Source organism: Strix uralensis, chromosome 7 (assembly GCF_047716275.1).
Source record: "Strix uralensis isolate ZFMK-TIS-50842 chromosome 7, bStrUra1, whole genome shotgun sequence".
Taxonomy (NCBI): domain Eukaryota; kingdom Metazoa; phylum Chordata; class Aves; order Strigiformes; family Strigidae; genus Strix; species Strix uralensis.
This window is the reverse complement of record NC_133978.1, coordinates 19,732,331-19,760,022: the sequence shown is the minus strand read 5'-3', so window position 1 is coordinate 19,760,022 and position 27,692 is coordinate 19,732,331. Positions and strand designations below refer to the sequence as shown.

Below are 27,692 nucleotides of genomic sequence, written 5' to 3'. Positions count from 1 at the left end.
TTTAAGCTGCTATTGTATGTATTGCTTGGCAGGAGTCCATCAGTTAGAATTTTCCTATGTTTTGCTTTGGGACAATCTGAATAGAATAGGCATTTACTGTTCAATATTTCAAATAAAAAGGCTTCAGTCCTTTCACAGGATGTAAACCACAACTGAGCTATGCCATTAAAAAAAAAAAAAAAAAAAGAAAACAGCACAAAAAAAACCAGACAAGCTTCTTCCATGTTAGAAGGACAACATATTCCCTACAGAAACACGTTCAGCATTTTGCTAGATAGATATAACCAAATTTTAATGACGATGAAGAAGCTACTGTAACAGTACAACAAAACACAACATTAAACAGCATTTATATGCCTTTCCTGACCCCTTAGGACATTACATTTCTGCCATTCTGACAAAATATTTTTCCTTTATTTAAATCATTGCAGAGGTTTGGTGATTTTCCAAGAAACGCATCAAAGTCAATGTGGTTTACTGCATGAATTTAATATATAAAGAATACCTCCCCTGTATATCTCCTGACAATATTTGTTTCAGTGTACACCGTTGCATCAAGTATCTGGAATGGTACACTTGCTCAGAAAGTTCTCAGAGCCCTGATGCCTGATGTCATTTTGGTTTACTTATGTATATTTTGTGGTATGTGTAAGTCAAACAGATCTGACGCATGACTGGAATTAAATGTTCTTGCTGAGATGCCAGTCCAGTGTCTTTATCAGCACTCGTTTATCTTATTTACACTTAATTTGTAGAAAGAATCCCTTATAGACATATTCAGCCCAGTGTACAATGGAAACAACCTTGCTACAGACTGCTGAGATGCAATATGATGGAGTGCTCAGGGCAGAAATGTACCAATATACTGATGCTCTGACTAGTTCATTAAATACAGTTCCTGACATCCCACAGAGAAGAAATTTGGGCAATGTTAACTTTGGCTGAGAGTGGAATTAATGATGGGAACCTGAAATGCATCTAGGTAGTGCTCTTTACAAGGAGACAGGATGACAGAACACTTTGCCTAATTAAACTTGTCTGCCTTTTCAGATCCATGGGATCAGATCCAAGAACTTGGAGGTCACTTGCAGGGAACAGCTCTACCAGGAGATCTGAATTTTAACCTTATAATCTTTCACCGTGCCATGTAAAATCCATATAAATTATGGAAACCTAGCAAAAAGGCTGACAGACAGACCAGTGATGCAAACGGGTCTTCATCTTTGTTTGGTACAGTAGTCAAAACATAGCTTCAGTTCTTCTTCCCAATTATGAGGTGCTACATCCATCAAATGTAGGTATATGGAAATAGGAGATACAATATCCTTTCATCCTTACTACCCTTTATAGACATCCAGGCTGCAGTAAAAGACAGTTTACCGTTTTGCTTTTAGTAGTCAAACAGTAGTTAAATTAAATGACCTGGGGAAAACAGGTCTTCGAGAAGTCTGTAAGCTACTGAGAAAATTAGCCTCTTTTCCTTTGACTGTGTCTACAGAGAAGAGATCATGGACTAAACTCTAAGATAACAAATAAAGTTAAATACCACTTCCTGAGTCTGGATCTTGTTCTTGGCACTACACAAAGAATAATATCGACAGATCTTCACAACAATAGGGCTCTTTTTTGTTGTTTAAAAGCCGTTTTTTCCATGATACGCACATTTCCCACAGCTCACACTGAGGTATCTGATCAGGCTTTAGACCCTTATCTTACAGTCCCTGTCTCTTGTTAGTGAGTTCATCTCTTTGGGAATAGTGCTACAAAAAGCACTGAAAAGAGAAAGACATTGCAAAGGAATTTGTGTGAAAAGCAATTTTGCTTTAAGTGTTTTAAATCTAAATGGCTTTTCATTCTGATTCCCCAACAAATCATTTTAGTTCATGTTTAATGAAAAAAAACCCAACTGTTCAAGGTAGATTATTATAGATGAATTGCTACTGTTAGTGAACCATTCAAGCTCTCAACACGGAAGCATAATGCCTGCCAAACAAATAAACATAGTATTTAGGACGCTTGAAACATGCTATCAAATGGTCAGATTGTTACACTGTACAGATCACCTCACCCAGCAGACACACACAGGAGTTACTCTGTTCTCAAGCTGCAACGTCATTTACCAAAACACTTTGTTTGTCTGAGCACTGAATATCCTATTTGTGAGGACTTCGGATGAATTCAAGATCCCTACCCACAGGCAACCTGATGCCTGTTAAGCAGTCAGCCATACTAGCTAGACCACAGCACAACCTTTTGTTGCATACAGAAGCGAAAGACCATCCTGAAGGACATATTCATTTGAGGATTTAGGCATTAAAGATGCACATCCATGTTCCTAATGGTTTGAGCTTGTTACCTTTCATCAGCCTTTACTTGCTTCAGATATTGCACAATCTTAATTTCTGCTCAGGTTTATTTCTAAGCCTTTAACCCTTGGTTCCTCTCCTGCTTCCACATGTCCATACAGTAATGAAAGCTGGAATGAGCTATGCATTGTTTGTACCTGAAACCACTGTGCAAATACATAACATGTACTGTCTCAAAGACCTACAGCCTAGGAATCAGGCATCACAGCCCTTTCCATTATATTTGATCCTTTCCCATTTAGCACGCTCAATAATCTAGCATCACTTTGCCCCATGACAGTCACAATAAAACCCCAGTAAACATGGAGCTTCCACACCCAGACATTTCAAAGATAACTTCAACTAGAATAAACTAGCAACCTTTCCAAAAGTGGACTTACAATAAATATTCAGACTTCCATTTCTAGTGTGAGGATGAGTCTGAGGCTTTCCTTGTACGATATATTTTCCTATGTAACAAGAGTCTCTGCATTAATGGCAATTAAATATTCATTAACTAACTGTACTTGGTATGCAAACCAGCACAAACCAAAACTGCCTATTGTAGCAAAAATGGAGGCAGATGCATTCAAGAACCTGCAGTGGAAAACTTTAAAAGGTATATTAACGGACTTTCATTTAACAGCTTACTACTGAGTTTCAGCATTTTCAAATGACAGCAGTATGCCATTATAACTATGAATACAGTAATAGTTTCCCAGTTGTATTTATGGCCTTTTGCAAACCACTGCTCAAAAACAGGTGTTTTATGCTCTCCATCGGTACATTCTCAGAAGAGTATTACTGACTTTTTCTACTCAGGATATTCAGAGATGCCCAAGGTATTTGGGAACCCAGCTGTTACCAAGAATCTTATGCCTTTCAACACCCTTGAAATTCCCAGTAAAAGAAACAAGGGAATTTGTCTTGATTTTTCAAAGTTAGTTTTTGAGACAAAATAGCTCTTTGGAATTTGGGGCTTATATTTTATGACATGGTATGCTTCTTTCAATATTATTGTGCCTAACCAACAGTATTTTGTTGGTATTTTGCTACCAGTTATCCTCCTTTGTCCCAATACAAGAATGTGCTGGGAACATCACCCATATAGAAACCAAAGCTGAACACTTTAACTTAGAAGTATGAACCTCTGCTGCTTCAGGTTAAAAGACTGTCCATCAGCTCAAAGGAAGCAGCAAATACACAAAGTTCTACAACGTGGTCCAGCTCTGGGGTATATAGAGACACCCTTTATTACTGAGAGCTACTCTAGCATGACACTGTTGTATGTTAGTAAAGGTTTCATTGGCTTCTCTACCTTTACCCCTTTTAATGATAACAGTGCTCTTCAGTATCCAGTAAATTCCAGGTGTATTTGACAATGAAATAATTTCCAAGGATTACAGAGGAAAACCAAATATTTGACATTTAAAAGTAAATAAAAATACCTCTCAACAGTGTGCCTAAGGAATAGTTTTGCATTCACCTTCGAAGAAGCCTTAACAGAGAATGAAAATACATGACCACGGTGTGATGTTAGAAGAGGTAAGACCTAGATAGACCACTCAAAATTTTCCCCTTGGAATTCACTGCTCACGTTAAACAACCTTGTTGACTGGTCACACACAAATCTGACATAGATCAGTCTCTCTCAAAATTGTTCAGCAGCCTTGAGACAAATGGCATTATTCAGACTACCTATTACACATGCCCAGCTTTGGTATTGTGAATACTATGCCACTTTAGTCCAAGACTGCAATAAGCACTTTAGACTACCTAAAATTCAAGAAAAGCCTGTCTCCTTACATCATGAATGGATGAGAGTAAACACATCTATGTTGCATATCTATCACTGGCATTTGAATATAGCCCAAAGTGGTATCCCAGGTAGGTCATAAAATTCTCAACCCGCATAATCTGTATGAGTTTTAACTCTGATATAAGTGGACATAACACCAAAGTCAAGGACAGACGAGCTGGATCAATTTATAGTTCAGCTGAATTTAGCCACATGCTTGATAAGAAACTTCTCTCTTGTGCAATAACCTTCTCAATTGACTGATAAGAATTTACTAACAATTCTCTGAGACATAAGAAATCAATAATGATCATATTAACTCCAAATATCTAAAAACCAGACTGCTGCACAACTAAATTTTTGAAGATATATTCAGGATTTACAGGGCACAATCCTGCAATTTCTGAAGTTTTTGAATGTTTTCTCACTTCTCTACTAGGAGAATGATCAAGGTAAGTACTAAGTTTAAAGGATAAGTTTAAAACATTTTCAAGAAATTTCTTTGGAAACAAACAGAATTTCCTAAAGGACTGCCTGGTGAACATGTGCCTGAAAGACAAACTTACTTTTGCAAGAATTTAAAGCGGAATGAAAGCAATCCAATATTCTGAGGAGGCACTGAGGTTCAAGCTGATGAGATATCTACCATGTATTTCTCTGACAGTTGCTAACATCTCTTGTAAGTCTTTATTTTTATCAACAGAAGAAGCATGAAATGGCTCCAGACTGCAGCCCAGCTGGTGCTGGAAGTGGCACAGGCTATGTATGTGTCCTATCAGCCCTACATCCACTCCAGCCAAGCCCTACAATATGGGCTCACTCAAGCTGGTGACTTACAGCGCTTTGAAAGACAAAGATCAATAGCAAATTCAGAGCCTTTCACCTCTTCTTCAGTAATCTGAATACTACTAATTTCAAAAATCTGTCAAAAACTATTGTGTTCTGAGTATTGTTCTGTGGCCTTCAGCAATACTTTCAGGCTAGTTCCTAGTATCTAGCAGGCAGGTATACGAAGGTATTTAGGCACCTAGAGATACATGAAGCCTCCTAATCAGATCTACAGTGTGAATTAGGAGTCTTATTTACTTAGGCAATTCTGAAATCCCATTTAGAGTCTAAAGGCTCTTAAGCAAATAAATACCTTTGAATATCTGGCTCCAGGTCACTTAAAGTATAAAGATTATAACAATGGATGACAATAGTTGGTAGTCTCAACTCAAAGGCTGCATGTCTTGTCAAAAGTGCAATTTGCCCTTTAATTCCAGAAATAAATACCTGGAAGAGGAAAAAATTACTTTCTAGAATATACATGGAGAAAACTTCGCAGCCATATTAGAATGACTGTTACTTACAGGAGGAGAAGATACAGGTTCTGCGCTTTTAAAGGAGTATTCAATGGCTACTATTTCTAATTATATCTAGTATTTTATATATATATATATAGACTCCACTTTTATAACATTTCCTCCAAGTTAAAAGATCACATCATATTAATTATTGCCAGGGAGTATTCTGAACAAGCATCAAATGGGGTCTCAAACATAAAAAGGCTCAAAATTATTTCTTTAGCATGGCATAATGCCAAATTAAAAATAAAGTCAAACAAATATACTTTCCTTACCACCCTTTGGGATCCACCCTAAGGGAGGCTGTCCTTTGAGCAAATACCCAGCTGCTATTCCCAGAGCAGCACGGTTCTATACCATATCTTTACATCAGGCTTCTGCAGAACTGCTACGACGTAGTCCCAAGGATAAAAGCTTAAACAAAGACTTTTGATTCCACTGCTGAACCAGCAGATCTTCTTCACCCACCCATCACTGTGTTCTAACAAGAGAAATTAATGAGTTTCTGAAGACTGAGATGTGAAAGCTGGAACCAGCGCCTGCAATGGTTTAAAAATGGCTTCGTTCTGTTAAAGGCAATGTTGATTAACACCAACAGGGGATGTAATTTTTTTAACAGAGCCTCTTCCAGGCACAGAAGGGTTTCATTCCTCAGTAGCTAAACTGAGAACACAGTGATTTCAAGATGTGGTTTTAAATAAAGCATTTAAAAAAAACACAACCCCAGCCTGCACCTGAAAATTCCTGTCTTTTCCCTGAAACAATGCAGAGCAGAATTGCAGAACAGCATAGCTCCCTCATTAAACTGGCCAATGCACATAAACACAAATGAAATTATGGCTCACTAAAAAATATTTTCTAGCTACTCAATAAAATTGCTTTGGGAGACCAGGTCCATACATGGAATAAAATGGCTTTCACTGCAGTCATAAGCCAAACTCTCCTCTGGAATGACATTTTAGGTAATATAAACAGTTTAAAGGCAAACATAGAGCAGAGCAGCCTAGTTTTATACAATCAGTGCAACAAAACTGAGATTTATTCTGTGCTGAATTAAGCTCTTTATATTGTTTCTACTTAAAAAGGAAAAGTATCGAATGCAACAATTCCTACAAATTTATCTTTCACTACAAACACTTTCATAATCTATTTTCCATTTCACCAAACAATAGCAGGCCCAAGCAAAGTAGGCAGAATTTTGGCCCTACTCATTTGAAAACAGTGCAAGCTTTGCCCTTTCTACTGTTCAAGCAACTTAACTGGTGGCAGAAGTCCTCCCACTGCTTTTCCAGTAAACTTTGTAACAAAAGCTCTTGGAGTGCATAACTTAGATGCAAATGGCTGCTTTTCAAAATACCTGCTTGCATCCTTCAGCTTAGATCAGAAATGCAGAATCTGTGTTTAGATACAAAAACCCTTTCAAGAACTCTGTAACGTTCAGAGCACTGTGGGATGAGTCATTAACCCTCACGACTTTCTGGTGCACTATGTACAGCAATTCCCATTTTATCCGGGAGCAGAGGGGAGAAACAAGAGAAAAAGTTTGATCAGCAGCACACAGCATAATGACAGATTGTAAATAATGCTTTTATTTCTACTTCACAAGCTTTTCTGGATGTCTGAAAATAAAGTTTAATAAAACTGCTAGAAGAACTGTGTGGATTTACATAGAAACTGAAGGAACAAAATCAACAAATGCAAAGTGTTGTCAAGCCACCTGAAACAGAGCCCTCAGTAGTGCCTGTTGCCAACACCCGACTCCCTTCTCCAGGACCTAGACACATCTCTCTCCTTGTGGTGTCCTGGTGCAGCATCTCAGAGCTGAAGACTCCACAGCACACCACAAACATCTATCAAGGCATGTTTCAACTCATGTTACACGTGCAGGGGTGGATTTGGTGGGAAAAATAAAATTCCTCCCATTTCACATGGGAATTAATGAAGGTGTAAAACAATGGGCGGACATCAATAGGAACATGGGTTGGCTAGGGGTGCCAGGCAGCCCAGGTAAGCTGGGGAGACGCTATTCAGGCAGAACAATGGCGTGCAACTGCGATACCTCACTGTGACTAACTGTCACTGCCTGCATCACCTGCCTGTCACAGCAGCTCGTGTTCATGAACCATGCAGTAGAGGAATCAAGGAATTTGCCCAATGTGGCAGTCAGACTCTGGCAGAGCTGGTATCAGAACCAGACACTGATTCAGAGCTCCTTTCTCCCAACATTAGACCACATGCCTTTTCTATTACCACCAAGGAAATATACATGACAGTGCACCATACAACGCATGACATAGTACACCAGAACATGTCTGATAGGAAATGTGGGGACATTTTATGCCAAAGCCCAGTACCTGCACACATGTAAATGGTTAGCAGGATCTGCTCATCAATAACCAGCACCTCAGATGCATCAGAATAATGGCTAAGAAACTGAAAAGCCTGTCTGAAAAAGAAATCAGAACAAGAGTGACAAAAGAGAAAAATAAGCAGATGGTTATATGCTAAACCAGGACAGACAAGCATTTAGGAAAACTGGAATGCCTAAATTTAGCCAGGGCAATAGCAAAAGCCAGCAAGAAATCATCACTAAATATTACTTTAGATAAAATTTCAGAATAGCAGCAAACACACATGAACACATTCCCATCAGCAAAGAATTACAGAAGCAGGGATGTCTGTGGATGAGAAAACACAACTGTAATAGTTTAAAGGACAAATTTCATGCAGAACATTTGGAGACAGAAATTGCAATCACAGGTCCTGGCCACTTGGGTCTGACACACATTTTATCATTATTGGAGAACTTTAATGGATGATTTTTGCATCTCTTAACAGTCATTCAGAGAACTACTTGCTGTTAGGACTTGCACTACAGCTCATTAGAGTTACAAGAGTTACAACAATGAGCTCTGAATTAAGATTTTTATGGCATGAGTGATTCTGGGCTTCATACTGAAGTATTTGTTTATCTTAGAAGATGACCACCTTGAAACCAGGCATGCAGTTAAGCATTCAGAAATCAGGAAAACTGGCTCTCCCAGCTCAAGAATTTTGTTTTAATCATAAGGTTATGCTTTGTTTTTCAGATAGCCTTGTAAATGATACATTTTGAATCTTTATTATATTTGATTTTTTCTTCTTTGGTTCACAGCTTTTAGAAAACACATTTTAATGCCTTCCTCTGAAAACTTCTTCTGTTGCTTTCCAGAGAAGTAATAATCCTGCACTAGGTCACCTCAGTACTGTCAACGAAAATAGTTCTTCATTTTTCCTTTTCCAAGCAGGTTAAGAGGGAGGTTGGAAGGGAGAAAAAGACCATATTTAATCATCTGAAGTACTTAATAAGTAATTTTAAATGCCTAAAACCCATAAATAACTAATAAACTAATTTAAATCTGACCATCTGAGCCTGAGTTATCCAATTTTTATCTCAGTTTTAAAACAGCACATATATACAAACTTAAAGGATGTTCAGATGAGGGATTCTGGTTCAGACTTTACTAGTGAAAGAAGAGGAAGACAAAAAGGTCTTCTGAGAGCACCCACATTGCTCATATACTGTTTGTGGCAGGAGGGATAAGCTGTAGAGATATCCACATATGAAAGTCATAGAATTTGTAGATGCTTTCCTCAGTCATTCAACAATCTCTTACGGCCACTGAGCTCTTTACTGCTTACCATCATGCTGCTCAGGAGGGGAAATGAAAAGACCAGTGTCTAATGTTCCAGACAGAAACCATGACAATATATAAAGAAAATGCTGAATTTAAATTCTAGTACAGACTGATTAGATTGAAAGACAAGTTAGAGTGAGATGATGTCAGGTTCAGTGAATCAAGTGTAAAGATCTTTATGATTACATTAGCATTTTTGCCTCAGTTGCAGGCGTCAGTGACTATATTGGATTATGTCACCTGAGAATTTAAATACAATCATACATTTCTAATGAAAAAATGGCACATGTGAGTAATACAGCTCCATATTACCTTAATTACATATTGCAATTACAATTACAGCAGCACTGCTACTGGGATGAAATTATTGTGCCTGAGCCTCTCCACATACTCCATGCAGGCCCTTCACTGGAGCCTCATGCAGCCTCACTGAACTTGCACTAGAAAATCAGTGACAAAGACCAGAATGTGAACTCTGTCCAGATACAAGGACAGGGCTTTCATTGCCCTGAGTTGGCTCAGAAAATTTAATTTCTATGTAGAATACTGAGGTTCTTTGAAGCAGGAGCTAAAAATAAGCGAAGGCATTTTACCTCAGAAAAAATGGACAGCCACTGTACACTGTGGAAAATATACATTAGTGATCATTCCAAACTCACGATGCTGATGGCCCTTAAGGCCAAGAAGGACCAACTGAACTAACCCCACAGTACTCTTCTGCTGTTCCTATGCTTCTTGACAAGAGGGAGCTGGAATTCCCGCCTATCTTGGAGTACCCAGAAACACAGCATGGCGAAGACTTTATAGTTACCAGCCTCGACAGCATCCCAGCAACATGGTACACACCACAGGGCTTGTTTCAGAGCACTGCTTTCCTTTTCAAATATTTTCCTTTCCTCTTAGCAATAAAGATTTTACAGACAGGCATGCTGGTATGATGAATTTCACACAGAGAAGGCATCGCTGTCCTTTCACATTAACTTTGCAAGGTTGTCTTACCCAATTTAGCGTCATTGCCCACAGACATGAAAGGTTGCACTGGAGTAATCAAATACAGCTCTAGGGACAGCAGTTTGCCCAAATCCAGATCAAAACTCTAATCTTGCCTGGAACTTAAGCCTGAATTTAAAGTAAACCAGTACAGAAAAAAAGTATTACCCCCTCATCCATTTCCTAAAAGAAAACAGCAACAATGTGGGGAAGAGTTGAGACTGTAAAGACTCAGGATTCTCCTCTTACATTTTGCATTCTCCTCAATGTCTTTTTATGGTTGCTCTCTCTCTCTCACAGAGAAGCACTAAGACACACATTCCCCATGGTATTTATAAACCAACAGCTTGTGCAAAGAAGGAGCACCTTACTGCACTAAAGCTGTGCAATCTTCTCAACTATGGAAACAACATGTAAGTTACCTGTGGCTTCACTGATGACACAGTACTGGTGTCATTTGCAGTTCCTCAGTGAGGACAGCAAGCTCCAAAAGCACCAATCTCTAAGCAGGGAGATAATGCTTTCCAGTACTCTCCAATAGCTACTCCCAAGGCAGCAGAGGACTTAAAATACACAGTTAAAACCGTTACCATTTATCCTGCAGAGCACTAAGTATACAGACATACAAATCAAGCACAAAACCAGCCCATCACAAAGCACTAGGAGAGTACTTCATAATCCCAAGCATCATATAAAGGGAAATGCTTTCAGATATGCGAATTAGTTTAAGAAAAAAGATCTAATTTTTTATACCTCTCTTAAGCTTCTCAGGGAATCATCAATTAAATTGGCTGGCTACTTTCAGGCAATTGAAAAACATTTCCCAGAAGACATACATACATAGTATTAACAAGATACACAGAGTTAAGTAAGAGAGAAGCAGGAGTCTGGAGTTTGTTTTCTGTCTGGAACTGAAGGACAGGGTGTGACTTTATGACTTATCTTGTTTCCTAGGAAGGGAGAACAACCCTGGTCTGTACTGCCAGACAGATTCAGCCTTCCTGGCCATTCCTCCCACCTCAGCCCTGTGCATCTCCCTTGCCCCCAGTCACACACTCACATAAATGCCGACCCTTTATCAAAGTCAGCTTTTATAGAGCAAGACACAGTGGCATGATTAGGAGCTAATAAAATGAAAACCAAAACCCTCCTGCACAAAGCAATGGAATGATTCCCTGAAGCCAGAGTAATTATAATCATCAACAGCAGCAAAAAAGAAAAAGTTTTCTAAACTCTTCCATATTCAGCAGCACAGAAATTGTGAAGCTATCTGTACAACTGGTGAGGGAAAAGAAAGATACAAGTCAGATTTTTCACTTATAGCAAACAGTAGCAGTCTGGCTAATTTCATACAAAAATATTTGTTCAACATATTCAGTTAATATTTACTACCATAAAAATATATTGCTTATCAGACTTCCATGGTAAAATACATAAATGATGACCTTTCCACTTCTGTGCCCTTTTTTTAAATTCATGAAGTCCTGAAAACTGTTTAAAATGAGAGACAGAGGTGTTTGGGACCTTTTTTTTTTGCCACTTGTTCAATTAAAGTATCACTTGTCTTACTCTGTTACATTCTGGCAAACAACAACTTTTCTCCAAAATATTTATTCAGGTGTTCAAAGCTTGGGGTTTTTGTTTGTTTGTTTTAAACTTTTAAACTATCAGAATAAAATACCTCTTCCCTGGACAGTTAGTCAGTTTTCATTCTCATAATATTCCTGAGATAATTTTACCAGATTATCAATTATGCATACACTCTGGAAAAAAAATTTAAAAAAAAAAAAAAGAAAAGAAAAAAAAAAGAAACTACATGCTTTTCTCATTTAGAACAAAACCAGAGGTACAAAAAAGGGCCTTTCTTATATAGAACATGAAAAAAACCCAAACACAATAGATCACAAGTGTACTTCTTATCTTTTATAGATTACTTAATGATAGCTTGCAAAAGTCCCCAGAAGGACATTGAATATTTCATTCAGTTAGTTCATCCTCTAAATACAGGGGGTTTACAGAAATTAACAACTCCCATCTTGAGGAGAACCATCTAGCAGGCAGTTAGCTGTTCTGCAATCATATAATAAACATAGCTTGTAGATTCAAAATTACATTTTCTTTTGAAATATTGAAGTGACAGGAAGGGAAATTATCATAAGATTGGCATAACAAACTAAATTTCTTTGGATTAAAAAACATTTTAAAATCTAGAAAGATTTTTTTTAGATTAAGGAAGGGAAACAGTTGCTGCATAAGAGTCCAGCTGACAGGAGTATGTGTGCTGAATCTCTTGTTCCTTTGGCTAACTGTATTTGTTTTCTGCTTCCTTGCGCTCCTTTGCTTTTGCTGTTCCAGCTTTCCTAATTTGGGCATCCAAAAGTTAACTGAGGACTAGTCATGTAGATGCCTTCTATAGTAAATGGAGGTGGGATAACACATTGTTCAGAGTAACCAGAGAAAGCTACAGCGAAATAAGAAGAAACCCACACATTTTATCATTCTGCTGTTCCTTGTCCATGGCCTGTTCTTAAGATTTTCCTCTAACTCTGGCTGGGACAGCACAGAGCACAAGAGTCTCCTGGTCCACACCTAGGACTCCCAGGCATAAGAGCCTAATTCCCAGCAGGGAAACTCCTCACCTTACTTTAACAGTCACAGTGAACTTTGTGTACAGCCCTTCTCCCAATGTAAAGCCCACATCTGTGATACAAGCTATGCCAGCAGCTGCCACAAAAAAAAAAAAAAAAAAAAAAGTTAATTCTGCCACATCCACATCCCTGCTTGATTCTGAGTTGGCCCTTAAAAATAACAAAAACCCAAAAAAACCCCACCCAAAAAAAACAAAAAAACAACCCAGATGCAAACTGATAGACCCCAAATACTCTTAAGTCACAGGCTGGTCATCCTTAATAATGCTAATAAAAACAGAGTAAACTTACATGGGTACTTTAGAAGGGCTTGAGCACGTAATTCACACCCAAGGATGTGGATGCTGTGGCATACTGAGTGAACTCAGCATCACCCAGCCTGAAATTCAGGAAACAGTGGCTCTTCTGTAGGAGCTATTAGGGACCTTGGGAAGATCTACTGCACTTGTTAACTTTCTGTGACATGTAAGGTGAGTGTCTGGAGTATAAAATGGCCTGGGGAAAGTGACAGTCTTATTTTAGTTCTTTTAATGTCCAGGGTATCCAATGAACTGAATTATGTGTGATTACTGAATTATTAGTGATTGAATAGCTGCTTCTCTATTACACTGTGTATCTGCCTCAGAGTCCCCCTGTGCTATCATTGTTCTGGGAGCATAAACAAGTGTCTTCTAGCCTTGACCATTCCAGGACACTTTTTGCATGTGTCCTCTGTTGCATACAACTGAAAAAAAAAAGACATTTTTCTCACTTGCACTCAGATCTGGCCTTGGGTTAGGCTTCAAATCCTTCAGCTATGCTTTTGGGTTCTGGTCTCAGCACCCAGCATCAGCCCTGTACCCAGCTGGGTGCAGCTCTTCAAGTCAGTGGGTATTACAGAATGCAGCGCACATCCAGAATGGCTTAATGGAAACAGAAGCCCTCAGTGGAAAATTATAGCTTTTACAGGAACATATGGTCCACAACCACTCAGTGGCTATAAAAGTGTTTATCTCAACATTTCATGGAGGGAAAAGCAAAATAGAATTGAAAGATAACAAACACTGTTTCTGAAAATCTTGTGACTAGCAGACTTGCACAAATACTGACCAAACAAAAGAAAATGTAGAAAGCTCCAGTATTTAGAGTGGAAGCTTATGGTAGTGAAGATGATTAAGCCAACTCCAACAATGAAATTTTTTTTCCTCACAAAGATAACATCTCACACATCTATTGTACTTTCCACTCATAATGACTCAAAGTCACTTTCATAAACCACACGCAGTGAAAGTTCCTGTACTCACTACAGGGAACACAGACACTTCTGGGGTAGGTTAAAACAGGTGCTTGGAACTGTGCCTCTGTGGCATACCCAAAATGAGAGGATATCACCAGAGTTAATGTATCTATACACTTGCAAAATGCCAGGCAGAAACAGTCAGACCCCTTGCGCACATTTTCTCTTATGAGACCACTAATTACTTGCCGTGGATGGTATCACAATCAGCATGAACCTAGCAGGACTTCCTTGCACTGATCCATCAACACCTCTTCCTGCATCATTTATGTTTTCATGTAAGTTCAAATATTAGATGTGGACAGAACATCCCTCTCCTGTCCAAAAATCATGTTGAGCATTAGCACAAATAAACCAAGGTTCTTACTGTACAGCAGAAGGCAACCCTGACTGGCCAGCAAAAATTCTCCAGCCACATCATACTCAGGACAGTGGAAGCATAAAAGAACTTTGTGTAATTTACCCATCACCCTGCTCTGTATCAGTAACAGAGCTGGAAATAGAAACCTACCCTATTAGACACCACATCAAGAGGCATGACAGGTGCTTCACAGAGCCCTGTTCCAAAGCATGTGTCTATTAGAACATGGACATAATGTCACAGGGAGGCAAGGACGGGTGCTGAGACAGCCTCAGTTAAGCTTGCTGGTGAATGCTTTCCCCTGCACCTACCCTGTATGAAGTCACCAGCTTGCAGAAGATGAATTTTTATCATTCTGTCCGCATCAAGAGGAGGAAACATAACAGTGACTTGCTTCTAATAGATCCTTAATAACGAAAAGCAGTGATCCCAAGGCTCCTTATTTAAGCAAAATGGTCATTTCAGTGGGACCCTTCCCAAATACAAAATTAACTGCATTCTCAGACTTGGCCTTAGTTTACCAAGCTGTTAGAAACCAAATTAATTAATTAATTCTGAATTAATACAAGGACAGACCATGGTTTGGCAAGATGACAAGTAAAGCAGACTTTTCACAGGATTAAGCTTTGTCTGAGAAGCTAACTGTCAACCAGAGACTAGTTCGGCATCAAGGAGTCACCTAAGATAAGGAGGTCTGTGACATTCAGCAGCTCAAGCAGCAAGGATTTCTTGTCACTCATTGCTATGAGGTGTACAGAGGCTCCTGGGGTGCCCTTGTACTCAGGACTCATGAAGGACTTCTGTTGCCAGGTGACTGAATGCTTCTCCTAGCTGATGTGCCACAGAAGCAGCATGACATTTTTGAAGGTTGTGAGTCTATATAAAATTATTATGGTTGATTTTTATTTTTTTTTAATTCAACAGCTAGATTTCACTTGAAAAAACTTCACTGAATTGACTTATACAAGTATATAACCTGGATGGAATCCAATTGCTGAGCAGTATGGTGCTATCCTCTAACAGTGACTTTGCTTTAGCTCACATAGCAGGGAATGTACTAGAGCGTATGGGTCTTAATTAAAGCCTGTAATCAGCCTGACATTCCTACAGACATCTATCTACATCACAAAGGTGGAAGACCTGGTGGCCTAATACTGCTACAGTAATGCAAAATACTAGAGGGATAAAACCTATGATAGACAGGCCTGTAATCATTTATCATAAAATTTTAGTCTTCCTGTAAAAGAACATAAACTATCTATGTAGAAACATCCGTCCCATCTCTTGGCCAAGGGCTTATAAGCTTTTATAATAGAACAAGGGCATATCATGAATTAGTCACAGGATTTCATAGAGCTGAACTACAAGCCTTTATGAATACCAGGCTCTGTAAATTAGATTACATTTTAAAAAAAAAAAAAAAAAAAAAAAAAAAATCACAACACAGTACTTCACCTAAGAAGGCAGCAGTAAAACCTCTGACAAAAAAGAAATGTCACACTTAAAAGAAAACCCACCCACTTCCAGTGACAACCAAAAAGTAAATTAAAGTGTTCATATAAACATGTTAAGATTGGGGAAATTTCCAACAGCTCTGTTTTGGGAGGGGGAGGTGGAGATGCCCACATTGTCTTCTCTTGCGGGACTGTGAGCTGGTACTATCTTCTGCCCTCTCCAGAGCTCCTCTATCAAAAAGCCCTAGACCATCAGGAAACACTGAACCACTCATGACTGGACCTTCCCTGCAGGCTGGAGTCTGGAAGTTGCCAACGTCATCTCTTCACAGCAGGGAATCTCTGCAGCAGTGGGAAGAATCACAGAACAAACAGTGTGGTGTTCAACAGGAATTTCTGGCATCTGCCATGAATCATCCCAACTGTGGTTCTGCAGTAAGGGGCTATTCCATCCATTGAGCCTAAAGTGTTACTCAGAAGTAACAACAAACCACAATGCTACTGCAGTATTTCCACATTCTCTCTCACTCTCTATTAATTCCAGACCAACTTATTTAAATTTAAAAACAAAAAAGGAGAAATTATTTAACATCCTGTCCTGAAAAATCAGCCCCAAACCCTTCTGAATTAATCTAGTTCACTGAAGCCAAAGAGGTTGTTTCCACCAACTTCAGTAAGTTTGGATCAGATCTTGGGTCCCTTGCACTGGCAAGGGCTGGAACACAGCTAACAATTAAAGTCTGATGAAGCATGAGTCACAAAATACCACAGCTCACACTGTGTCTGTGCTCTAATGAGCGCAGTATCAGCAGCAGAACATTTGTTTGGGTCAACACAATGAGTGCATGCCTGACGCTATGGTTTTCAGTGGGCACAAATACGCACATCTGAGTGCACTCAGAGCTTGTTTGTTCTAGTAAAAAACAAAGCAAGACAGCAAGAAAGTACAAAAGTGAAGACTGTGAGATGGCAAAGGGTGGTTGTCCTCTCTTTAATGAGGCCTCATAACATAGCAGGAGATTCTCCATAGGCCATGTCCCAACCTTACGAATGCACACATTAGGACATTAACAACCCCTCCCTCCATGGGAGGAGATGGAGGAGACAAGGGGAAATGTTGAGGTGCTTCTATTCCTGTAAGCAATCTGATTGCAAAACAAGAGACTTGGGTTCTTTTTAATCAAAATTCCACCCAAAGAGAAACAGCCATACAAAATAACATAAATTGAGGAACAAGACTTACTGGCAGGAGTGCCACAAGTTAAAGCCAGCTGCAGGGAAAAGGAACACCTCTGCCTCATTCATTTCCTGTACTGAACAGAATTATTTTATGTGGAATGTGTGACTGCTAAGTCTATCCCACTTTCCACCCTTCAGATCTAAATAACAGGATTCCCTTCTGTCCCTCCATAGCTTCTAACCCAAGAATCTCCAGCTAATTTACTTGCTTGATAAACCCTTTTTCTGAAGAGTTTGGTTTTAGCACCATGATACAAACTAGCATTTTTATAGATCACAACCATCATGTAAAGATATCTGCATCACATTTCTTATCTAATTAGAAATAAAACATGAGCAACATGATTTAAGTCTAATAATCACTCATTTAGCATCATAAGAACAAACACTGATGGCCAGTCATGTGCCCCATTCATATCCATCTGTTATACAATGGGACACAGTGACCCAGGAATTGTAAGAGGAAACAGTCTTCAGGGGCTTTGTTTCATTTTTCTAAATATAAATAATTTTTAAGAAAACAAGCACAGCCTTGTGATTAAAATATTGATACTGTTTTTAGAACAGTGTTCCAGAGACCACCTATCAAACTGAAGTGATAAATTATATATATTTTAAGAACACTTTTATTAAAAACTTACTGTTAATAAGTATACCCAGGCTTGAATATCTGTTATATCATGAGTATCAGTCTTACAGTCAGTAAGATAGCCATCTCTCTGAAGATGTTAAGTTTCTTTTCTTTTTAAGTACTTTCAGGCATTTTTTCTACAGATAATGTATCTCATGATTGAATGAGCAGTGTATTATTTATGAAAGTCTTCACAGAAGACAACCCAAAAAACTATGCAGACTGCTATGAAAGCGAGGTTAGAAAGTCTGTGGGTTTTCTACAGATAGCTTTGTCTCATACCTATCTGAGGCAGGAGAGGACTCTCTACCAAATACGCAAACTGTCCAGTGATGCCAGATCACAGACCAAAGCCAAGCTACAAAGCCAAGGGAAGGAAAAGGTGGCAGTGCACCAGGCCCCATCTTATTCCTCACGCAAGAGTCCATGTCAACAGCACTATGACCCATTGCCTCTCTGTCGTCCCCCTAGTCCTCCCACTCCCAGCCTTCCCACTTAGCCCAACAGTGTGCCGGGTCAATGCTGTCTCCGGTGTATTTACACAAGGCCTATTGTTATGAGAACTTCGATCTTAGTTGGTGCCAGTGCTGTTTGAATCCAAGCAATAAAATACAACCTGCTGCAAAAAAAGGTCGAGAACAATTATACATTGTTTGCATTATAGCACTGCCATATGTGTAACTAAGCACCACTTTTAGGAGAACCACAACACAATTTGTACAGGTCTTTGAAACATCTAGACATTAAAATAGCAAAGACCATACAAGTATTTTGTTGACAAGCTCAACATGCTAAATTCATATCCAAGTGTCTTCAGTGCCTGAGGAAACGTGTTTTCCAGGTTTGGGGTCTCTGATTCTTTGATTTTTTTGTATATCTCTATAGTTGGCAGTAAAGACTCCTAACTCACAGATATGCTAAGAGATGCTGCCTAATAATATGGCAAGGCAGGACACAAACTGTGTATTCTTCATGAACACGTGTCTACTCTAGTCTTACCACATTATGCTACCCTTGCTTGGCACATCTCACCTTCCAGAAAGTGAACTTTCTGCCACATGGATTTGCATTGATTCCACATTCATATAACATCTTGCATAAGGGGAACACAAAGTTGTTGGACACATAACTGTACAACAAATCTCAAAAAAAAAAAATATATTTGGTTACCCAACAAAACAGATTCAGAGAAGTACTGTAGAGAAAGTGAGAAGAAACTGAAGCAAAGACAAGAGTGGGAAAACAAATATTTACAGTCTTTTTTCTTTTTTAATCTTTTATAGGAAGCCATATAAATTCTTAGCATATATCGTGATTAGTTGTTCCTCTGCTGTTGTAAACTCTTAGAAGAATCAATAGATAAGATAAAAAGATAAAAAATAAAAAGGTGTAAAATATTTAGTGGGTTCTTTTAATAATTAATCAGGCTAAGAGCTTCCAGTCTAGCTGTACTGACAGTACAGCCAGACCTTTCAAGAGAAGAAACAAAACTAAGTATCTAGTAACCTATTAAAACATGTTATCAGAGTGCTATTTCTAGCCCTTCAAATGTCACACTGTATCAGGAGAAACTGCGATACCTAATAATTTTTTCCTGAAGCTGTAACTCTGGGGCATATATAGCTTTTAACTGTCACCCAACATGTTTGTATATGTGATGTATTCTTTCCCAACTTTGCAGACTGGTGCCCAACAGGTTTCTGAGAAGATTTCTTCTCAAGACACATGTTATACTGGTACAGGGTGCTAAGCAGTAATTCAACACAATTTTCTTTGCGACGTAAGACTTGACTGGTAACTCTAAGATGATACACAGAATACTACGAGCAGTATCTCTCACACTACATGATGGAGGGGACTTCACTGTAATTAACACAAAGATCTTCTCTAAGACTTCTGGAGACAGAGGTTGTATACTCATAGTTGTTTAGAGCAGTGAATCCATTCACTTCCTGGAAAGAACCTGAGGATGGGTGTTCAGTGACTCTGCTGGTATTCCCAGAGAAAAGCTTAAGACACAGCCAGCACTGTGAGGAAACCCGACATGGCACAGCCTCTAGTCACGCCGTCTACCCTTGCAGTAATGATTTCATGTGGGCAAGATGAGGTGGGAATCATTTGAAAATACCCCACAGTCTCACATTACCTGATGCAAGGACTTGTAGCGTTTTTAGGCACCCTGAAATCACACTCAACTCAGACTCTTTGCTAGGGACAGTATGATGTCAGACCCCAGGTGCTGGTACATTATCTGGCATCTAGGACCTGGGTCATCCTCCAAGGCCCAACGTAGACACTGAACAGATCACATTAGTCTTCTTGGCTCTTCCCCCCCATGAAGCACTGGCTCGGCTGTCTCCTATCATGACCATACAAATCTCAACTTGGAGTTTAGCAAAAGACTGCCAAGCTCACTTCAATATCCACCAAGTGTTTGTGAAGCTCAGTGCTGCATGACTGGCTACTCTCTCGGTACAGCTTACATTTCGTGACTGGCTTATCCCCAAAACACAAGAATGGCTTTCCATGAGGATCAGAGACACTTCATGTGCAAATAAATTTCACCCAAGTTTTCAGAAAAATAACCCTTTGTAAAACTAACACTTTATTCCATAAAATTCTACAAAATTAGCCAATAAAAGGGAGTTACAAGTACCACCATTGCAAAGACATGCCTTATTTGAACAACTGCTTGCAAATAGTTTTCCAGAGTATTTAGAGAACTCAGACAGAGCACACCGCAACAAAGGACATGGATAGTAGGAAACAGACCTAGTACAATCTAGTACTATCCCTTGCTTAAATAACACCAGTGATAAATGGATACATATATATAAATTCACCTAGACTGGGACAGTTTTGTAAATATATTATTATCTACCATAAATGCTATATGAACTCTCAAATTAATTGATGTGAATATTTTTGAGATAATGACAGCTATAATTCCACATTATATCAAATAAGACTCTGTTCCAATGCAGAACTCATTGCGTTTTCTTAGGTCTTCTAAATTGTGGGCTTGAGCTAAGTGAGGGCTAACACCACCTTACATGTCATCACTGCTGTTGACATAGCTGGGCAAAATTCTAAGTGCACAGTCCCTAAATCTGGCCTTTCACTCTTAGGGCCTCACATGAGTGACCCTGCCTGACTCAGAAGAACCATGCCTATGATTATAAAAGGCATTTGACTGTGAGGAACATTGGGCTTGGCCTTCCTGTAAGGGCACCACTGGTATCTCTTGTAATGGCAATGCTGCAGGCACTGGAAAGTGGGCTGAAACTCACAAAACTCATAATAATAACTGAGCAACCAACCGCTACTTTTGACCTTTAAATGTTAGGATCAATACAGACATAGAAACAGAGAAAAATGGAATAATTCTTCATCCTAATTATGTTCATTCTCCTCTAGGAAAAACATAATTTCTGCTCCTTATATGAATGAGTGTTGCAGTGTTTATTCAAAACCAGAATAGCCTTCTGGCCTTGGGGTGTATTTCATTCATATTATGTAAATAACTGATTCTTTGAAAGACCAGAATAGCTATAAATCAAACCTGTAGGCAAACTACATTTTCATGCATGGTACTGTTTCCTGTTTTCCCATTTTGATGGAGGCATTGAAAACCCCCAGCCATTACAGTGCTGAATAATAGTCTCTTAGTTCTCAGGATAAGAGGAAGTGGAATTATTTCAGAAGTCTTCCTAACAAAGAATAATTTTAGCAACAGTTTGCTTTCTAAGATAAGGCCACACACTTCAAAGTCTTATTGTTTATGAAGAGGGCAAACATCAATAAACTGTTACAAGATTGGCTATGGATATAAAAGATAATTTCTTGTAGAAATTGCTTTACCTCTCCACATCTCATTTCCTTCAGCTGTAAAGTGATGGCAGAGATGCCTGCCTATGCTGGCATCTGTAGATAAGAAACAGATTTAGTGCTACACTATAATTTTACTGCTACAGAGACTTCACACAGAATATGGAACAAACTTGCCTAAAAATCAATCCAGATGATCTCCTCTTACTGTGAATGGGTAGGAAACCCAGACACCCAGGTTTACATTATACACATTAGACAAGTGTAAAAGCAAAGGAAGAGAGAGAGAGAATAAAACACCAACTGACATACAGGCATTCACACACCCTAATTCAGATATAAAGTGTCTGATCTGAGAAGCACATCACAAACCAGTTTTTCTACCTAATTATTCTCATCGAATACCATTTGTTTCTCTATACACATTCCAATGAACAGCATCTATGATGCAGGAATCCAAAATCATGCTTCATGGTATCTTAGTGAGATCATGAGAAGGTATATACAAAGGTATTACTTCTTCTAGTATTTAAATAGGATTTCTGTCTGGGATGACATTTAGTGTCTGTTTTAGCAACACTCAGCAACCACATGCAACAACAAGAATAAGGCATAACTATAACTAGTTAGGAGAGTTATTACAGAGTGGCCAACCATCACTATCCCAGCTGCAGTTTGGCATGGATCAATTTTCATGCAAAAAGAACTGCAGAGTGCTGGAGAACCCGAGCATGCATGGCATCAGTATGACACCTTCTTCAAAAGACACCTCCAGTAGCACATTTGCCTTTACTGCCATGCTTGGATAAGTCTAAACTGAGTGTGAAGACATGACACCATCACTTCCCAAACCTTTCCTCTAACTGATCCAAATACCAAGTCAGTCCAAAACCTGCTTATATTGTGGCATGTAGAAGGGTCACAGTATAGTTTGCACAGGAACAGAGGCTGAAATCATACTGAACTTGAAGGTCACGTTCATAAATCCCTATTTAGATATACAGATTAAGCACCAATCACCCAAGAAAAAGGAAAAAGTGAAGGGAAGCATCTGGGTACCCAGCATTATTGAAAACACAGGCTTTTGTTAGGCTCCTACTTTAGAAATCTTGAGCAGCAAGTAAAAGCCCTAGCATATTCTTTTACACAATAAGAGCAAAGAATAAAACAACCTACCCATGGCTGAGAACTTCAAAGGCCAGAATTAAAAACAATTTTCAAAGAACACTGAACATTACCCATGCTGCCAGTGCATTTTCCAATGCTGAATAAATCCAATGCAAAAATCTCACCAAAAAAAAAAAAAAAAAAAAAATGCTTATCTGCTGAAAACTTCTTGTCCACTTTTAAAGGCATAGTTTCCACGATCCTATAGGTAGCCTCTGCTCTGATACAAGTTACACTAAGCAATGAAAGTGCTGACCTTGTCTTAACACTTGCACCACAAACAACACACATTGTACAACCTAATTCCATAATGTTCCTTCACATATATAGCTCCACAGAAGTTAATGGGATTATGGAAGGGATTGAAGACTTCAGGATCAGACCAACAGAACCTCACTGGGTCCTTGCAAAGGACTGAGCAAAGAGAGAAAACACGACTGTTCATCCATTTTAAGAGATATATACTATAGTCTTCACTCAAAACAAACAAAAACATCAACAACACTGCTTTGGTATCCCCACCTGCCCTGTTCTATAACAGACCAAAGAGGCATTTAGTGAAGTTAATGACCAGAAAACTGAAAAAATACTGAAGAAACATAGAGGAAAAGATAATTAACCAGTGTAGCTCTCTGCTGCAGGATACCATTGAGACAAAGTATTCTGTAGTAGTTTCATCAATTAATTAGCACATTGTATATGGTAACACATCAGAATAAATAAATTCTGTAACCAACATCTGCAGCCATCTCTTAATAGTGACCCCGAGTGTCTGTGCACACATGCATGAGCCTAAGTACACATACACAGAGCATATTCTTAAAAATATGACATGTAATTTGCACAAAGGTTTAACATTTCTGTTTTTCTCCACATTCAACCTTTGCAGAAACAGTAAACTCGTAATTCAACATTTGCAGAGTGCTTCGAAGTTTCTCTGAGCAATCCTTTCCCCCTCCACTCCAAATATTTTCCCTCCCCTACAAACAGAAAACACAAGAAGAGACCTGTTTATCACATGACCTTCCTTTGGAGGAATCCTTACATTTGTACTTTCTGAATCACTTATGTATTGAAGAAAAAGGAAGCTGCAAATAATATTCACATGGAGCACACAATTCTTACCTTCCTGAATTTCAGGTTAGCCTTCTGGGCACGTGAAATTTACTGGGCACTGTTTCTTTCTTCCTGTAGACAGCTTAGGCATGAGCTTGTGTGTATGTGTGTGTTTCTGTTTATAAAAAAATCTGATGTATTCCAAAAAAGGCACACTTGCTGTGTTTTGACTGCCTAAATATATCACTACTTCTATATTTTTATGGTATTATCAATCAATATTGGCTTTATAGAACAGGTTTATCTTTAAAAATAACTACTCCTATTTAAAGATAGTAAGTATACTTACCAAACAAGGGAAGGGGAGTGTAAAAGAAATGGGAGTCATTAGGGACACTAACATAACACATACATATTTTCTGTAGGTGTAGACATGCAGCAGAACCAACATGGTCCAGCCTTTAGAAGTCAAGAGGTACTAACCCTGCTAGTAACCTTGAGCGTGCTAAACCTCCCCTTGCCTTCCCATACCTTCTGGGTAGAGAAACTGTCTGGGACAGATACTGTTTCTTTTTATGACATGGTAGTAACAAATACAAGAGAGTACAATCTTTCAGTAGCATAATCCATAAAAATGAAATACAAATGTACCAAATATTGCCCCAGAACCGCAGCAGTAACAGCAGTACCAGGCAGAATAAAGAAGCAGCAACTACAAGCAAGCAAACACTGATCTTTGGTAGAAGAGTGAAGAACACAGTCTGCATAGAACAAATCCCACTAACAATCATCTGGGCTCCACTCTGATCCCCTTGATTTTGGGGCTATGATGAATACCCATACATGGAGGTGTAGCAACCATGGCACTGACACAAGCACAGGGCACTTACTGGTTAAAAATCAAACATGGGTAACAGCAGGAGCACAGGCAGTTTTGCTGAAATGAGATCTGCACAGCAGGGCAGGCATGGCTTTTCTTCATTACCCTAATAGCCTAATAAATAAATAAGGGATAGGTGTCCATGGTAATCACGCTGGTGATTTTTTTTTTCCTTCATTTCCAAGACACCTTAGGAAAGAGGTAGCCATACCAGGAGTGCAGAATCTGATCTGTAAATAAAAAACTGAGACCTAAATGAAGCCCTTTCTGTGATAGGATTTAATTAAAACTACCGTGAATCCTCAGGCATCTAAACCATCTACCATTTATCAGGCACTGGTGATACCTGAAGCTGCTGCCAATTATTTTTCGCTCCTGAATTTCTTATGAATAGATTGCAAAAGGTATTTACACCTCTGCAGAGAAGCACACAAAATACAAATCCTCAGAAACGACAGTGAGACTAACCAGTAGCCTCTTCTCCCCTTAAAGACACAACGGTTTCATACCCTGCCATTCCCAGCTTCTGTTTTACCCAAACTACAGCAAGTGTTGCCTTCCTAAAGTACAGTATTCTCAATATGTCACATGCAGGGCAGCATCCATGCGCCGCTGACTTGGTAATTGCATTATCTGCAGCCGCTGATGAATGAACAACTGTAATGCATACATCCTGGGTTTAGCTCTCTTGGGATAAGGAGATACAGACTCCCCATACCAGATTCAGTCAGTTTGCTGAGTCCAAAGACACACAGAAAATGCCTGTGTGCATTCCCTCTCTTTCTAAAAGCAATGCTGTATTCTGCTCCCCCTTCCCACTGACAGAAAAATAACACTTCTATTTACAAGCACGAGAAACTCATTCCCAAATCTACTTCTCTGCACCTTGCAGTCTATTTTACCTGCAAATAACAAGGCTCGAATAAAGGCTTGCAAAAATTGTGGCGTTAACACCGACCCCATCTCCAGATATTAGAAACAAATAGAGGGAGAGGCAGGCACTAATGTCCCACGGCATAATGGCCCTTTAAAGAACACCTAGTCCTTATGGGTATAAATAATCTCAAGAATAAAATGGAGCCAAGACGATTTTCATCGCAGAGGCGGGGGGGAATGACCAGCCGCCGCAGCTGCGAAAGCCCCAGCTGCTCGGAAAAGTTAAACGCGCAGACGAGCTTACCTGGGAGCGGCAGCGGCAGCCTCCGCGCCCGCCCGGCCGGGACGCCGCAGCCCCGCTCGCCCCGGCCCCGGCCCCGGCTCCGGCCCCGGCTGCGGCTCCGGCTCCGGCTCCGGCCCCGGCCCCGCAGCCACCGCCCCCCGGCGGGCAACGGCCGCCCCCGGGCACCGCCCCCCGCCCGCCCGCGGCGCGGGAAGGACCCACCCGCTCGGCGCCGGCACGGAGCGAGCGTTCTGCACCGGCGCAACCGAAAAAAAGGAGGAAGAAGGGCCTGCGCTGCCCGATCGGGGACAATGAACCGAACCCAACCCTGAGGAAGGCGTGAGCGGAGCGGTGGCCGCCCGGCCGGCAGCCCCGGGGCGGGGGGACGCGGCGGCCCCTCGCCCGACCTGTTGCGTGTGTCGGTCGCTCTTGGCTCCCGGTGTGGTGAAATTTGCTGAGGGGTGAGGGCTGGGAAAGCCCTTCATCGGTGCGGGTAGGCACGAGGCTTAGCAAGCGGTAAACGAAGGGATTTTCAATGCAGCCATCGTTGTATTGATCATATGTAATACAAATCACAGAAAAATACAGAGGAAGAGAGGAAGGAAGGGGGCAGAGATGGCTGACGGATAATCACCAAATGCTTCATCTGGAAAAAAAGACCAAATAGAGGAGAAGGGAAATCCCTAACAAATCCCTGTCTCATTTACCCTGCATTGCATGGGATGAATATTACCATTTTGGTTTCATTAATACTTAGGGTGCTACTCCTGGATCAGCTTAGGTGCTCTGCGAAAGCAAGGCAAAGCCAGTCCATACTCAAGAGCATATGCACAAAACACATAAAGGTACCAACCCACGTCAGGCCTGACTCTGTTACCTTCGTGTAAGGAGGAAAGATGGTGGACACAGAGGGAATTTCATCCTTCTCAGGCTGTCGTGACATCCCATGTTAGCAGTTACAGTTCTATTTTCTTTCTTTTTCACCTTCAAAGTTCTTTTGTCTTTAATATACTGACAGCCATAAGAATCTTACTTGAATACTACGCACAAATCAAAAATACCACCAAATAATTCGAACCAACTGCCAAAAGAAATTAATTAGATATCAATCTGTAAATTAGTTGGAGAAAAGAGCAAACATATTTTGGCTACAATTGCCAGAAGATGCGAAGGAAGTTTAGCACCAAACTTTGCTCCCTCTAAAAGCACACTAATCTCTCGAGGGCAGCTGGAAAAACCTCCTTCATTTCAGAGATGAATACATACAAAAGGCAGGCTAACTGCCTTCCAGATGGGGACCGGAAGTTTGCAGCGATGATCCCGAGCAACCCTCTGTTTCTTGCCATTCCCAGGAGAGAGGAACGTGACTGTCATCTCAGAGCAGAATGGACAGAGGAACGTGACCATCATCTCAGAGCAGAATGGACAGCCGGGAAATCTCAAATCTGAAATCCAGCTTGGGCAGAAAATAAATGGTGTGGCAACTGCTCTTGCCACACCTGTGTTTCTCTCTCATCCAACAGAGAGAAGGGTGATAAAATTTGTGGCATCATGCCAAAACCATTGAACCTGCTTAGGCACAAAACCTTATATTACCCAAGCTGAATATTATCAAGAAGAAAAAAAAGGTTGAGATTTTATTCACTGATATTCCCACCCCTCCAAAACAAAAGACTCCCTGCATCATAAGAATAGCAGTCTGTGAGAATAACTGAAAGCAAGGCCTGGGGTTGACCTAATAGCTGAAACACTCACTTTCAATTTAGAGACTTACTGAAGTGCAATACATGTGCAAGTGTGTATATACATCTCCATGCAAGAGAGGCAGAGCCCAGGA

General features: G+C 39.9%; 1 protein-coding gene across 6 annotated transcripts in view; it reads right to left on the bottom strand.

Annotated features, from left to right (window-relative positions):
• The window catches only part of SORBS1 (sorbin and SH3 domain containing 1), a 173,521-nt gene extending 147,552 nt beyond the window's left edge, over nucleotides 1-25,969 (bottom strand). For 5 of the 6 annotated variants that reach the window (XM_074874693.1, XM_074874706.1, XM_074874690.1 and 2 more), the window contains exon 1: nucleotides 25,877-25,969. The gene's annotated coding sequence lies outside the window, so the exon portion shown is untranslated. The remainder of the gene's footprint in view (nucleotides 1-25,876) is intronic. The other variant, XM_074874695.1, reaches the window with a different exon arrangement.
• Between the last annotated feature and the right edge of the window lie 1,723 nt (nucleotides 25,970-27,692).